This window comes from Adiantum capillus-veneris, chromosome 21 (assembly GCF_014529385.1).
Source record: "Adiantum capillus-veneris isolate H3 chromosome 21, ASM1452938v2, whole genome shotgun sequence".
Classification (NCBI taxonomy): Eukaryota; Viridiplantae; Streptophyta; class Polypodiopsida; order Polypodiales; family Pteridaceae; genus Adiantum; species Adiantum capillus-veneris.
Window position 1 is genome coordinate 64,061,639 of NC_140951.1, and position 14,611 is coordinate 64,076,249.

General features: G+C 39.9%; 1 pseudogene; it reads left to right on the top strand.

The window, feature by feature from the left end:
• Positions 1–9,815: 9,815 nt before the first annotated feature.
• Positions 9,816–14,360, top strand: LOC147431065 (uncharacterized; annotated as a pseudogene).
• Positions 14,361–14,611: the final 251 nt, after the last annotated feature.

The window sequence follows — 14,611 nt, forward strand, 5'->3', positions numbered from 1 at the left end:
TTTCCAAAGAGAGTGCTTCAGAGTCCTTGATGAGATTTTTATTGTTTGGCCCCTCAGAATTTGGGCTAGAGTTGCACTCATGCTTCATGTAACAATACTTACATGAGACAGTGGCCTTTTTGACAGATCTTTGGTAGATCCTTTGGTAGAAGGCGACTCAAATAGGGCTTCAAGCGATACCCGTTTACTTTCCTGGAGTGCTCTTTACCATTCAAGTCCATAAGCTGATAGTAACTTGAATTGAAAGCCTTCTTGACTATGTATGGCCCTTGCCGTCTTGTTTCAAATTTGGCATCAAAACGATTATCGAGTTGATTGTCATATTTTAGCACAAGATCTCCTTCATTGATGCCTTTGTCCTTCAGTTTCTTGTCAAGCTTCTCCTTTGTCTGTGTGGCTTTCCTGTTATAGCACTCGTATGCTACTTCTCTTTTCCACTCAAGCTCAGCTAAGGTAAGAAGTCGATCCATCCATGCTTCTTGATCATCTTGTGCTGATTTTCCATGAAGTCGCATTGTTGGAATGTTTAGTTCGATAGGCTGTAAAGCCTCTTGACCATAGACCAAGTGAAATGGTGTGAACTCCGTGGCTTCCCTATATGTGGTTCGATACGCCCACAAGGCACCATCCAAGAAGTCATCCCACAACTTTGTCTTGTTTTTCACCATCTTTCTAATGATGCCTGCAATGACACCATTAGCTTTTTCTACCAAACCATTTGATTGGGGATAGTAGGGTGTACTGTGACGATGTAGAATGTGAAGTTCTTCACAGACTTCTGTGAGCAATCCCTTTCTAAACCCTGGACCATTATCAGAAACAATCTCTAAAGGTGTGCCAAATCTACAACAAATGTGAGTGTAGACGAATTTGCTCACTGTTTTCTCATTTACCTTTGCCACACTCTGTGCTTCCACCCACCTAGTCATATAGTCTAAAGCTACTAGAATGTAGAGTTTACCATTTTTTGTCCTAGGCAGAGGACCCATAGCATCAATGCCCCACTTTTCAAACGGTCCATTTGCAAGCACGATTTGCCTTGGACCATAAACCAATCTTCTATTCCCATTTACCTGACAATTGTGACAACTTTTACACCAATGTTGGACATCCACATGCAGACTTGGCCAAACATACCCCGCAAGCAAAATCTTCTTCACAGTTAATTCTTGGGCAAAATGACCACCACATGCTTCTTCATGAAAACCTTTTAGAATGGCTGGAATTTCCTCAATAGTTGGTACTCTTCTGCATACTTGATCCCTCCCTCTTTGATAGAGGGAGCCTTCTAGGAAGAGATATGCGCTTGCCTTCTTCATGAGTCTCCTCTTCTGAGCCTTCGTGAAGTCTTGTGGAAACTCGCCCTCCAAAATGTAGCTAATAATGGGAGTCAATGACTCCAATCCCTGGTATCTCGGTTGCTTGACAGTTGCTGCCACCATGATGACCTGCACTTCTTTCTCAACACATGTAACTACTTGGTGTGCAAGTAAATCGACATCTTCATTCTGTTTCCTAGGAATATGATATAGTTGCACTTCTTCAAATTGATTAAACAATCTACGAATGGCATGAACTTTTGTCCGTAAGCTTTCATTCTTACATGCCCAAATACCTAAAATCTGTTTAACAATGAGAAGTGCATCTCCCTTTACCATGAGCCGTTGTATCCCTTGGCCAATGCACATCTTCAAACCATGAATTAGTGTGTCGTATTCTACTTCATTGTTGCTAGCTGAACTTGGTAGATTGAACTTCTCTTTCATGACCACCTCTCCACTTGGGTTGAGCAACACTAGCCCTCCCCCTGCTTTTCCTGTGGCTCGACGAAAAGCTCCATCAAAGAACAAGGTAAAAGCATTAGGAATACTTTTTGGTGGTGGTAATGGTAGGGTCTTTACTTCAGGCACCTTAATCTCCTTTTCATGCACCCTATAAGTGAGAATCCCTGCCAATTGTGCACGCACACTATCTTCTACCTTGAAAGAGTATTGAAACTCTTGCAACTCCATAATCCACTTTGAGATCCTAGTACTAAGATTCATTTGAGATGACACCCAAGGGAACAAATTCTCTGCAGTGAGAATTACAAAAGGTTTTGGTAGCAGGTAGGATCTAAACTTTCTCACCGCAAACATGAGATAAAGCATCATGAGTTCTACTTCTGTGTAGTCTCTCTCCAAAGCATTCATGACCCTACTAGCAAAGTAGATGGGTCGCATCCTTGTACTGTGGAGATCTTGTTGTAGCAACACAACACCAATTGTTTCCCTTCCAACACTAGAGCTAACAAAGAATGTGTACTCCCAACAAGGAGGCATGAGTGTTGGTAGCTCTGACAAAATGAATTTAATGTTACAAAAATACTCTTCAAGCTCATTAGACCATGCAAATTCTACTTGTTGTGTCAACTTTTGCAAAGGGTGAAGTAACTCCGAGGCTAAGTGAATGAAGCGTGACATATACTTCACCTTTTGAATGAATGAGATGACCTCCTTAAGACTCTTGGGTGATGGTAGCTCAATAAGAGCCTTCACCTTCGAAGGATCCACTTCAATGCCTTTGTAAGAAACTTTATGACCAAGCAAGATTACTTCATCCTCACCTATATGGCACTTGTCGGGGTTGAGTTGACCTCCCATGTCGTAGAGCTTCTTTAAACCTTCTTCTACCCTTTGTAGATGCAATGATTTTGAGCTATAAATACAAAAATCATCAATGAACACCCTAATTGACTTTCCAAAGAATGCTTGAAACACCATATTCATGAAACGTTGGAATGTTGCAGGAGCATTTGTCAGACCAAATGGCATGACTCTAAAAGCATAACAACCCCAAGGAGTGATAAAGGTTGTTTTCAATTGATCCTCCAGTGCAATCCCTATTTGAAAGTAACCTGAGTAACCATCGCACACAGTGTACTTCTCATGACCAGCTACCTCATTTAGTATCTCATCCTGGAATGGGAGGGGAAAGTGATCTCTCTTTGTTGCCTCATTGAGGGGACGGTAATCCACACACACCCTCCACTTGCCGTTCTTCTTAGGAGTGACAACAACAGGAGAGACCCACTCTAAATTCTCCACTGGATAAATGAACCCTGCTGCTAGAAGCTTTCTTACCTCCTTGAGTAAAGCCTGCTCCTTGATGACTCCTAGCCTTCGTAGCTTCTGAGCCTTAGGTGTGGCCTCTGGCTTCAACTCAATTTTGTGTTGAACAGCATCTACTCCACGCACATCGGTGTAGTCTTTAGCAAAAATCCTAGGAAACTTCCTTAGCACACATTTGAACTCCTCTCTTTCATCCTTTGTAAGTGTTGTTGATAGCATACCTTCCAGCATCCCTTCATCTTGAACACCTTCGTTCTCTTGAGGACCTACCTCCTCCAAGCCTTGACAAGAGGTCTCTTGGTTTCTTGGCTTAAACCTTACCCCCATGACTTCGATGGAAGACTCCTCTTCAGTAATGCTACCGCTACTTTCTTCTTCTGAAGTGCTATCGGTCCAACCTTCTCCCGTCTCACTTTGAGATGATTCTTCATGGAGCTCCTCTTGGCGTTGCTCCTTCATGTCAAAGACAACCTTCTTATGATTGTCATTCCTACAAATTAATTTCCCACTCTCCCAATCCTGCAAAGCTTGCATTTTCATTAGCCATGGTCTTCCTAGGATAAATGGGTAACCATTTTCCTTGGTAGACATGACATAGAAATCCACTGCCTTCTTAATGCCAAAGGCCTCCACAAAAAAAATTTTACAAATGCCTACGCACCTAGCCTTGCTATTGTTTTCCATTTTCACTTTGATTTCAGGTGTCTCATGGATGTGCATGCCTAGTCTTTGCATGAGTCCCTCTGTCATGATGCAAATTTGTGCACCCCCATCCACTAGACCTTTCCTAACCAATCTTCCTTTGATGTAACAGTCTAGCACTGGTGTAATGTCCTCATTCATTTCAGCTTGTGCAATTTTTACAACAAGCACACTCTCTTTTACCTTTCTCCTAGTGCTAACTGCCTTTGTTAAATCCCTCCTAGCTTGTGGGCATAATGCAAGAAACTGAGGCCATGAGATATCAGGACCCTTACCTCGCATGTCTTCCAACAGGTTGTATGGAGCCATACCATGTCCAAGAGGGAAGTCCTGGAGATTGATACGACGTCGAGTCCTCTTAGCTTCCTTGGTCTCCTTTGCCTTCTTGCCTTGTCCATGGTCACTCTGTGATGGGACACCCTCTTTCTCCTTACCTTTTCCTCGGCCACGCTTAATGCCATTGGCTTCCATGTCAACCTCATTTGAATTTGTCACCTCTACCACATGCACATTTGGATCTGGCAAAGGTGGAACTCCTTCTACCCCTTGTGGAGGTGGTCTCGGTCCATTTGGCCTTTGTAGAAGCCTTGGTTGTTGACCAGCTCCTTCTCCTGCATTCATCACTGGGTAATTCAAGTTAGGTCTCCCTGGCTCTCCACGAGGCCAAGGACAATTATACATCCCATGTCCAGACTCTCCGCAATTCCAACATTGCAAGACTCTCCTAGTTCGCGGCTCTCTCTCTTCTGACTTCTTTGCTTGTCCCTTTGGACCTACAGCTTGTGCAAGGTGAATTGACAGGCTGCTTAAAGATTCATTTAACTTCTCAATCACTTCAGCCGTTACCTCAGGAAGCTCCCTAGATGTTGATACTTACCTTTGGGTGTAAGACCTTCTATTGGAACCTCTCCCCTTAAGCACTTGAGTTTCCTATACTTCTCAGCAGCCCTAGTTTCAGCTGCATCAAAAGTAGCAGGTGCACCCGCCTCAACTTTTACCTTAAGGTCAGGAAAGAGTCCGGCTATGAACCTCTCCTTCTTTAGAAATTCTGCACCATCACTAGGGTTAGCAACATTTCGTATCCATAGAGCCCAAAGACGTAGGAACTCTTGCTTGTACAAGTAGTAGTCGTCTAAATCTTTTTGCTTATGAGAAACAATGTCTTGCCATAGTTTTTGAGTGTTTTGGGGATCAAAGAAGTATCTCTTAAAACGATTCAAAAATTCTGTGTAATTCCCCTTAACTTCCTAAGGCAAAGAGTCAAACCAAGTACTAGCATCTTTCCTAAGGACCACCTCAAACATTTCTACACGTTCTTGATCGGTTACTATCCTCTTGATACGGCAAGACATCTTGAAATTTGCTAAAAATAATTTTGCATCCTCTCCAGGCTCTCCAAAGAAAAGAGGATATCCAGACATTTGGCGTTGGCTCTCCATTATTATGAAAGATTACAACACGAGTTACAATAAGGGATACAATAGAGATTTAGAACCACTCGCCTGCAAATGAAGAAGTGAGAAAATACCACTCTAGGTTTTCTTCTTCAGCTATCCAAGCTTCAATAAGGTCTCGATTTGTTTGATCAAAACAAAAGGGTAGACTATTGATGAGCTCTAAGAAGGGTTGAAATTCTTCAAAGCTAAGGCGATAAACAGAAATCTCTAGAACTTCATTTTCTGGATCCAAAAGAGCAACCACGTCCCAAGTGATAAATTGCACTTGCTCTACAATTCCCAATGCACAAGCGGTTTGTATAAAAACTAGATCTTCATGCTCGTCGAAGGCCGTGAGAAAGTAGCAATTGACTAGGAGCTCCTTTCCTTCGAGTTCCACACAGTCGGAGTGAGGCAACCTTCTCAAAATTTCATAAAGAACATCCTCATCAAGTCCAATCAAGTTTGCAAGATTTAAAGACTACACTTGTGCTACAAAATTCCTGGACAAAAACTCTTTAGGATTATGGTTAAATCATTCAAAAGCATAAAGAGATTTACAATGTCTCTATGAACAAAGTGTCATAGAAAGTAGAGAAGGATGAGAATTTATACAAATTTGCAATCTTCTCTATGCTCTCTTTATTAAGACAAGCTCTGAATAGCTCCCTATCTCCTTTGTTGAAAGCGAAAGGAAGACTATTAATAAGACACAAATGAGGGAAAAATTCACCAAATGTGAGTCTATGAAGCATGAACTCTGGCCGCAAGTTTCCTGAAGAGTCTTCCTCAATGGTGAAATGCACTCGCCAAACTCAAAATTTCACTCTATTTACCAATCTTAGGGCACACACTAGTTGGATAAATGCGCGGTCTTCCTTAGTGCCCAACAACAAGAGGAAAATGGAATCCACGCGTAGGACCTTCTGTCTTAACTTCACCACCCTCTTGTTATGAGGGAGACGCCTTACTACTTGCTCCTGCAACTCAATTGGTAATAGAGCTAGATCTCTAAGGATTGAACTTTCACTGCACACACATTCCCAGTTAGAACAAATGATCGTTTTTTTGTTTCTTGTAACAACTTGGACAAAGAAAAAACAAACATACACACTATTTTGCCGGGCTGCACTTCATTTTAAAATAAAATGAACACATGTACATCAAAAGAAGTGTGGTAGTTGATGAGAGGTAGAATGACAGGGTTTGGTGATGCAAGAATTTCTCCTACTCTTTGGGCACCAAACATGAACACCATACGTTGTTGAAAATGGATTTTCCTACTAATTGCAATGTTTATTCTAATGTGTGGAGTGAAATGGAAGGGGAAAACCTCTATTCCTGGGCCATTATCCATGGTCTATGCATGACCTAATTCTTAAAACAAAACAAAAATATAGACGTCCAAACTAAGGTCGTACCTAATGAGAGGCAAAATAAAAGGATTTACTGATGCGTTTATCTCTACCAACCTAAGAGGACCTAAAATTCTACGAATTACTCGCTGAAATTGCAACTTAGTACTAACAATTATGTGTACCTTTTGCCTTGCAATGGGAATGAAGGGATCATACAAATTCTCGTGATTCATGCAAGCTACTTGATTATGCTAAAGGTTGAGCCTTCACAAAACATACACAAGCCTGTCCTCAGTGGGGGCACCAATTTGAGGCGGTCCGGGGCGGGCAACAAGAAGAGCAACCTCTAGATCCCCCTCAAGGCTCCCGTGCTGCTCAATGGGGCTGGGGCACAACACAACACGAACCAAAACAACAAACCCACAGCCAAATCCCAACTACACAAGGGGCACCACCTAGTTTAAGAGCGAACTAGGACGCAAAAGAGGAGAATCGTTAGAGCAACCCACAAACAAGCAAGGAATTTACACTAACCCTAACACCAATGGAACACTCTCACACACTAAAACACGAGAGAGAGAGAGAGAGAGAGAGAGAGAGTGCTCGGGCTGCTTGAAACGTATCGGCAATGATCAAGCAAACACAACTATATATTTAATAAAGAGAGAGAAAGGGGGAGGGGATGCTTGTTGCATTAATACCTTCTTACAAATCTGTCATGAAAAATCAAAGTGAGATTAGTATTTGTTCAACATAGCTTGCGTAAATTTCATCACAACACATCACAAGAAAAGCCACCCCAATCACTGTCTTAAAGCCAGGGGAGTCCTCTCCACCCTGTCGCCCTCTTACAGTATGTGGGATTTATGGCTAGATTGATGACAACACCAGAGACAAGCTATCAAGAACTTAACAAAAAACACCAAGACACTTACGCATCATTGTTGTCCATTACTTCACGTTGGAAGGGAGACAAAGTATCCAAGCTTAGTCCAAATCCACCCTCCTTGATTCAGCAAATGTTGGGCTTACACTAGTAGGAGAAATGATAGATTTCCTACTCTCAATTGAATGATCACTCTCTCTCTTACAATGGCATAGAGTTCCCTTGCTAATCCCCTATTTCAACACATGCACATGCATAAGACAATGAGCTTCCACTCAAGAGCTCCTTCTAGAGAGGTTGAGCTTGGCTTCTCAAGCTATAGCATAGTGCTCTTGCTTATGGCTCCCCCCTTTTTGTGCTAGCTACACCCTCCTTTTATAGCAATTTTGAAGGCTAGGGTTACTCCTCTAACCATGGTTGGGTTAGATTTTCAGCAATTTATCTAATTTCTTTTGCTTGGAATTATCAAGAAGTTGGTGGGGAAAGAGAGAGGAGAGAAATGGAGGTGATAGGACTTTTCATAGTGGGTTAGTGTTAGTAGAGTTAGTATTAATTTACAAATGGAATTGGATATTTACAATGGGAGTATCCATGTCGGATACAAATAAGGAAGAAAAACTCTTAAGAGGTAAGAAAAGGTGGATTTCTTACAAGGTTGATGCTCCAAGTGTCTTGAGTAGGGCCAATTTTGACGCTTGTTGACAGTCCACTAGCTTTGACGGTACATTTTTTCTCCACTCTTGACCTTCCTTGAGAGACAAGGTAATTGAACCTGAGTAATCAACCACCATGATGCTGTCTTTTAAGAGAAGAGGCTGATTTTTGTGGTTTTTTTGATAGATATGGGTAATTTGGAGGAGGAAAAATGAGACTAGGTGGTCAATTTTGGAATGGAATTGTGTGTGAGAGGTATGAGTTCACCATGGTTTCTCTTATTCTTCAAGGTTGAGGAGAAGGTGAGTAGGGTGCAGAGAGGAGTGGTGAGAGAGGTGGGGATGATGAGTGGAGAAGTGTGTGTGAAAGAGGAAAATGATAAAGTGGAAGAGAGAGTGTGGCTGCATAGCATGGGAAAACTGGGGTCCACTAATAAAATCATAGCTCACAGCTCGTAGCTCAAAAAAATATGAAAAAATTGAGGCAAAAGTTCAGCCCACGAGCTACAACTTTTGTTTGTATCACCTTTTCAAATTCGGAGAGCAAGTGAACTTTAAAAATTCAACAAAACCGACCGTTTTTTTCCACTGCACAAGGTCCTTGTGGGGTCCTTCTTTGGATGATTCTTTTGAATACCTCCAAGAGTGAGCCCTCCATAGTGCATGTATGCATGCCACCTACCCTTGACCTTATTGGGTAGGTCTATAATTGAAGATATTGCTGAGATTATGATATAAGTGAATAGTACAACTAAGAAAATCAAATATTGAGGGGTCTAAAAAATATGTACATGTCAAATATAAATAATATAAGTGGAAAAAATATAAAGGGGTCAAAAGACATCTCTCTCATTATGAGGCTACCATAAAAAGATAAATATTTTTGGTGTTCTAATTTTTTAGAAAAAAAACAAAATAGATGTAGGAAGGGAAAAATCACAATAGTGAAAAAATATACATATAAATAAAACTAGTTTTTTTGGATTTTTGTTGGGGTGGAGTTACACCAAATATAAGAGAAGCTTACATGAAAATATTTCCATATGGAATAAAGAGTATGAAAAATGGTAAGAAAAAATTGTGGTAATGGTGAGGCAATGTACAGAGCATAAATAACACACACCTAGGTAGAAATATTTAAATAAATACCAAAATAATTATGAAAAAAACTTTTATTTAGGCCCTATATACAAAGAAATATTTACATATGCATGGGCCATAATATACTTATATTTTTTATTTTTATTTTAATTTTTGGCTCAACTAGCCCAATGACTAGATAATTGAGGGTTATTTTAAGAAGATATGGGAAAAGTCCCGTGACTCACGCACGCCTATGTACAGTGAAATGGTAGGGATAGCCACAGTGTTTGGGTGCTTTTGGTAGGGTGAGGTAACTCACTGTGGCAATTACAAAGAGCCGAAAAACGGCTATCAGTGCTAGGCTTTGGATCTTTTGGTGTTGTTGCACGCAGGTTGCACGTGTTTTGAGAGATAGGTAGTGTGTTCTCAAACTGCAAGGGACGCTAAGCTATAGAGGTGCCCCACGTTCGCTTTCCCCTGTCATGTTTTTGGTGCCCCACCACTGAGGAGCTAGTTTGAGTACCTTCATATAGATATTTGGGAGGTGGTTACATATTCGAAAGCGCAAAGGTTGATCAAGATTTCAAATGGATGCAAGTGAGGTCTATCATCTATATTGCTTTTGTGGAAGGAAAGGGAAAATGTACAGTCATGGATGGCTTTGGCTGATGATTTATTTTTGGAGCTTGGTATGTATGATGATGAGGAAAGGGCTGATTTATGTATCAGGGCTTGTGCGAAGATACTTTGCAGTTTTACAAAAGTCTTCCTAGACATGTGCAATACAATTGGCAATTGATGAAGGTTTCTTTGCTAAAGAGTTATGTAGAGGTTGATGTGCCTGCCATGCATTCTCGATACTTTTATGGTACAAATGAGGAATGCATAAAGTCTTGGGTTGCACAAGTGGAAGAAGAAATGACACATCTTCACATAGTAGATGATGAGGCAAGAGTATATTTTTCTTCCCAGGGATTGTCTAGTGATGCATTCATCTTTATCCATATGCTTCCTGATGAGTGGCGCCATAATTGGTTGGCTTTGAAGTTTTCATTGCTAATGAGTTATTCGAGGCTGCCAAAGCACAAGGTGTTGAGCTTATATGTGAAGCTACTCAATATATGGCTTCTCTATATATGGCACCCAGGTCCCCTCTATATATACATCATCTCATGTGTGTATTCTACACACTTTGGGGTTCTACTTCTGTGCTCTCTCCTTCTCTCTCAACATGGTATCAGAGCAGTACGTTTTTGTTTTCAATTTTTCTCTTGATCAAAATCGATTTTGCAGAAACTACTCACGCAAGAGGTCGGAATCGATGTGGTCTACAACTTTGCAGAATGAAGTTTCTTCAAATTCTGCACCGATTTTGAGTTATCGTTCGCGGATTGCGTATATACCTGAAAAACAGCTTCCGCGTTTTGTTTTTGATTTTTCTGCTAATTGAAAACGATTTTGCAGAAACTACTACATGTGAGACCGGAATCGATGTGGTCTACAACTTTGCAGAAGGAAATTTTTTCAAATTCTGCACCGATTTTGAGTTATCGTTCGCGGACTGCGTACATACATGAAAAGCAACTTTCGCTTTTTGTTTTTGATTTTTTTGCTAATTAAAAACGATTTTGCAGAAACTACTCGCGAAAGACCGGAATCGATGTGGTCTACAACTTTGCAGAAGGAAGTGTTTTCAAATTCTGCACCGATTTTGAGTTATTGTTCGTGGACTGCGTACATACCTGAAAAACAGCTTCCGCGTTTTGTTTTTGATTTTTCTGCTAATTGAAAACGATTTTGCAGAAACTACTGCATATGAGACCGGAATCGATGTGGTCTACAACTTTGTAGAAGGAAGTTTTTTCAAATTCTGCACCGATTTTGAGTTATCGTTCGCGGACTGCGTACATACATGAAAAGCAACTTTCGCTTTTTGTTTTTGATTTTTCTGCTAATTAAAAACGATTTTGCAGAAACTACTCGCGAGAGACCGGAATCGATATGGTCTACAACTTTGCAGAAAGAAGTGTTTTCAAATTCTGCACCGATTTTGAGTTATCGTTCGCGGACTGCGTACATACCTGAAAAGCAATTTTTGCTTTTTGTTTTTTATTTTTCTGCCTATTGAAAACGATTTTGCAGAAACTACTCTCCGGAGAGACATGAATCGATGTGGTCTACAACTTTGCAGAAGAAAGTGTTTTCAAATTCTGCATCGATTTTGAGTTATCGTTCGCGGACTGCGTACATACCTAAAAAGAAATTTTCGTTTTTTGTTTTTTATTTTTGTGCTTATTGAAAACGATTTTGCAGAAACTACCCGTGTGAGAGACCGGAATCGATGTGTTCTACAACTTTGCAGAAGAAACTACCCACGATGGGGATTGGAATCGATGAGGTCTATAACTTTGCAGAAGAAAGTTTCTCTAAATTCTGCACTGATTTTGGGTTATCGTCTCGGACTGCGAATATGTTTGAAAATCAAAATTTTACTTTTTGCTTTTGATTTTTCTCATAATTGAAAACTTCTCAATTATATTTTTCTTCATCAATCATATATTTGTTACTGACGTAACTTTGCTGCAGAAGCTAGTTACACATCGTTCCGATTCAGTCGAGCCGTTGATGATCGTCCAAATTCTATCGAGCTACTGTTGGTACATGATCTTTTGTTATATGATATACTCGTTCATTGATTCTCGTATAATTATTCTTTTAGAGATATAGTTTACGTCGTTTTATTGATAATTTCTCATTGATACCATAGTGATTTTGATGGTACCATGATGATGTTTTGTTAATACTTTGGTCATGGTGATTTTCGTTGATACCATGATGATATGTCATTGATACCATGGTTATTCTCGGTGGTTCCATGATGATATTTCGTTGATACCATGGTTATTCTCGGTGATTCCATGATGATATTTCGTTGATTCCATGGTGATTTTTGTTGATACCATGATGATGTTTTGTTGATACCATGGCTATTCTCGGTGATACCATGATGTTGTTTCGTTGATACCATGGTTATTCTCGGTGTTGCCATGATGTTGTTTCGTTGATAAAATGATTATTCTCGGTGATATCATGATGCTTTTTGTTGATACCATGATCATTTATTCATTTTTATTGATATAATGATGATATTTTGTTAATACTTTGATGGTATTCATTGATCACTACATTGATAAATGTTGTTTTATGTAGTATATACACATATCATTTGTATCACGTAATCACACATTTTGTACTTTTACGTTTATACTTTATGTACCATATGTTGTCGTGCGTATATATGTCGTCAAAAGAGTGGCGTTGCGAACCATCTCTTATGGCATTGTGAACGTAATTATTTCATTAACAATGCTAATAATTTTCATGACATGTTTTTTTTTGGAGTCTATGATCTATGTAGGATTGATCAAAGAATTGATTTTATGAAGACAAACTTGGTGACAATAAAAAATTTATGAAGATATGTTTGGTGATGCCATATTGATGACAACATGAAGACATGTTTGGTGATGCGATATTGATGACAAGCTACACAACAGATTCACGGAGACACTTTTGATTACAAGCTAATCGATAGCTTTTACACCTCTTTATTGAACCTTTGTATTCATTATTGTATTTGATAGGATAGGAGTAATGTAACTCCTCATAAAACATTCATTGTAAAAGGAGTGATGTAGCTCCTCGTAAACATTTGTATATTCAATGATTTTTATAATATAACGGTGGGTGTATATAGAGCTGTGGGTTTTTCCCTTGATCCCCCAAGGGTTTTTTCATCCACAGTTAGGGACCCTTATTTGAGCGGGGGTGTTGAGCTTATATGTGAAGCTACTCAATATATGGCTTCTCTATATATGACACCCAGGTCCCCTCTATATATACATCATCTCATGTGTGTATTCTACACACTTTGGGGTTCTACTTCTGTGCTCTCTCCTTCTCTCTCAACACAAGGATCCAATAGAGAGTTCTCTTGTCACTACTTTTCAGTCATTGCAAAATGAGTTTTGAGGAATGTTGCAGAGTCCATTTGATGTTGATGCATATTGTGATGATAATGCGTATCATCATATTTGCATGCAGATAGAGGTTTACAAATGGTTGATGAGGCTTCAGTCAAGTTGTTTGATGGTGATAATTTATATGAGAGTGGCTATTGTAGCGATTTGTAATCTGATGCTTATAATGCAAGCTTGTTCTCTTTTGTTGGCAAGTCTATGGATTGGATTCCAATTGATGGAGCATTTACTGATGAGGGGTATTCTTATGATGACTCTATGATATTTGACCTCTCTTCATATGGAAGAAGCATCAGATCAGGATGTCCAGATGAGGCTCGCAATGCTAAGGAATGGAATCAGGCTTTGGAATCCTTTGATGTGAGGGAAGATTCATGTAGGGAAACTTATCATAAATATAATGCATGCGACCCTTCTTGTGATGCTTGTCAGCTTACAAGTTCTTTGCCTCTTGCTACTGATGTTGATGACTGTGAGCAAAGCGATGATGCTCCTGATGCATACTCTAAGTACAATGTAGTGTTTGTAGATGATCAACCTTTGTCTCATGACAAAGAGGCTTCTGATCGAGGTTCTAGCCAGACTGCTTTTATGTATAGAAATGTGGATATTCATGATGTGGGTTCATCTCAAACCCCTAGTGTGGATACATTTGCCGATGATAAAGCAGATTGGGGCTTTGATTTACCTGCTGTGGAAATGGATGCAGATATGACCAACTATGTCAAAAAGGCTTCTGAGAGATTGCGAATTATAAGAGGAACTGATCAGAGATATAATTGTGGGATGCTGAATACACTGTTTTTTCGTGTAGTTGAGGGTGCTGGTAGCAAGAAAGGAGAGTCTAATGGTCATCAAATTTATGATGAATTTGGTAGATTTGGTTGCTGAATACGATTTTACAAGAAATGCCAAATGTTTGTCAGCATCAGTAGTCCCCGGGTGAAAAGTCTGTATATGCGGTGTATCCATATAATTCTCTTGGTCATGAAGACGAACTACAAACACAAAAAATCAATTTATGCAATAGTGCTGATGTTTATGAAACTGCACCTGCATCGCTGCTCTTTGAAGATTATTGTCTTGCTTTGATTATGTGGGATTTGCCTACCTTTGTGTGGGATCCAGGTGGAAGGTTATGAGCATCTCCTATTGTTCCTGCTGAGCATGAATTCTCTAGCAGGCTGGAGGGGTTGGCAAACTCTGTTCATAGTTTTTTGGTTTGATGTTTGCCAGCCCATGTATATATGTGTGCTTGATTTTCCCACTTTTGAGTGTGCTAAGGCTGCTTGTACAGTGCTAGGCAATGTTAGTCTCTGATGCGTGCTCTTGGCTCTCATCAT